General features: G+C 35.9%; 1 protein-coding gene across 5 annotated transcripts in view; it reads right to left on the bottom strand.

The window, feature by feature from the left end:
• Positions 1 to 2036, bottom strand: part of LOC107555276 (cell adhesion molecule 2-like) — a 259590-nt gene that overhangs the window by 10080 nt on the left and 247474 nt on the right. The gene's annotated exons all lie outside the window — the stretch shown is intronic.

Here is a 2036-nt window from a genome sequence, read left to right as displayed (position 1 = left end):
TTGGGCTTGTTTTCATTGTGTTGGGGCTTGTTTCCATTGTGTTGCGGCTTGTTTCCATTGTGTTGCGGCTTGTTTCCATTGTGTTTTGCTGATTTTGTTGTTTTGCGGCTTGTTTCCATTGTGTTGTGGCTTGTTTCCATTGTGTTGTGACTTGTTTCATTTGTGTTGTGCTGATTTTGTTGTGTTGCGGCTTGTTTCTATTGTGTTGCCGCTTGCTTCCATTGTGTTGTGGCTTGTTTCCATTGTGTTGTGGCTTGTTTCATTTGTGTTGTGACTTGCTTCCATTGTGTTGTGGCTTGTTTCCATTGTGTTGTGACTTGTTTCATTTGTGTTGTGCTGATTTTGTTGTGTTGCGGCTTGTTTCTATTGTGTTGCCGCTTGCTTCCATTGTGTTGTGGCTTGTTTCCATTGTGTTGTGACTTGTTTCTGTTGTGTTGCGGCTTGTTTCCATTGTGTTGTGACTTGTTTCTGTTGTGTTGCGGCTTGTTTCCATTGTGTTGTGACTTGTTTCTGTTGTGTTGCGGCTTGTTTCCATTGTGTTGTGACTTGTTTCTGTTGTGTTGCGGCTTGTTTCCATTGTGTTGTGACTTGTTTCTGTTGTGTTGTGGTTTGTTTCTATTGTGTTGTGGCTTGCTTCCATTGTGTTGTGCTGATTTTGTTTTGTTGTGGCTTGTTTCCATTGTGTTGTGGCTTGCTTCCATTGTGTTGTGGCTTGTTTCCATTGTGTTGTTGCTTGTTTCATTTGTGTTGCGGCTTTCTTCCATTGTGTTGTGCTGGTTTTGTTGTGTTGTGACTTGTTTCCATTGTGTTGGGGCTTGTTTCATTTGTGTTGCGACTTGTTTCCATTGTGTTGTGGAGATTCCGTTGTGTTGTGCACTACTGGGCCACCGTACCATACACATTTTGCAAAAGTTTCTGTTTACACCATCGACTGACAGACCGGTAATAATTTTCTATGGTAATCAACATCTTGTCCCATATAAATCTTAATTTGTTTTGAACTGATAACGTTTGTCAAAGTATGTACTGCGTTCTAAATATAGATGACACCTGAGATACTATCTTTACATGCTGTACATAATTGCTGTCATCTCCACACTTTCATGTCGCAGCTCAGTGTACTCCCATTGGAATATAGTGTGGGTGGCATAAAATATGATTAGGTTTTAAAAACAAATTACAGTTGCTAATTCTTAAAATCAATTCCCTCATGGGAGAGCAGGCTAAGGAAAACTGACCTAAGACAAATAGTTATAACACATCGAGGTGGAACATTCAGCACAGAGACCGCAGTGAAAGAGACGATCAAACTAAAAAATCAATGGTTCACAAAACAAAACAAAAACAGGACAGAAACTGCACATACAAAACAAAACATGTTTTCAAAAGGCATACCATGCATAGACTGATGACTTACAATATTATGTTTTTATGTCAGCAATTCAAAAGTCATTGCAGCAACTCGGTTCTAGTGAGCTAAACAGGAACTTGAAGCTTTGTGTTTATGCATTTCCGATGGTCTACAAGACACTGAGCTACCTTCTCGAAATTAGTTGTGATTCATTTATAATAATGAAAAACGGAACGAATTACAAGAGGCATACTTGGAAATAAGTTCCCCCCCCCCCCCCCAAATATTATGTTTTATCAGACATTTAAAATATATATATATTTTTTACTTGCTCAAATCTTTTCTGGGTCAATGACAATGAATTTAAAGTAAAGTTTTGTTGTTGTTTTTTTAACAGTTAAGAATTTCTTGAATTAATTTTGGTATTTTTGAAAGGGTATAACATCAAAAATGTCATGGTGGTATAACCATCCTAATGATACAATAATAAAAATATTTATTTTAATAAAAAACAAGGTTAGCGTTCAAATGTCAACAGGTGTAGCCCTAAGAAAACATAAGTATATTAATGATTCAAAATAACTTTAGATTTGAACATTGGGAATTGATATATTTGGAAATATATATATATATATATATATATATATATATATATATATATATATATATATATTTACAAAAATAT

This window comes from Sinocyclocheilus grahami, unplaced genomic scaffold, assembly GCF_001515645.1.
Source record: "Sinocyclocheilus grahami isolate Dianchi unplaced genomic scaffold, SAMN03320097.WGS_v1.1 scaffold529.1, whole genome shotgun sequence".
NCBI lineage: Eukaryota > Metazoa > Chordata > Actinopteri > Cypriniformes > Cyprinidae > Sinocyclocheilus > Sinocyclocheilus grahami.
Note: the sequence above shows the minus strand (reverse complement) of the source record. Positions and strands in the feature narration are given on the sequence as shown.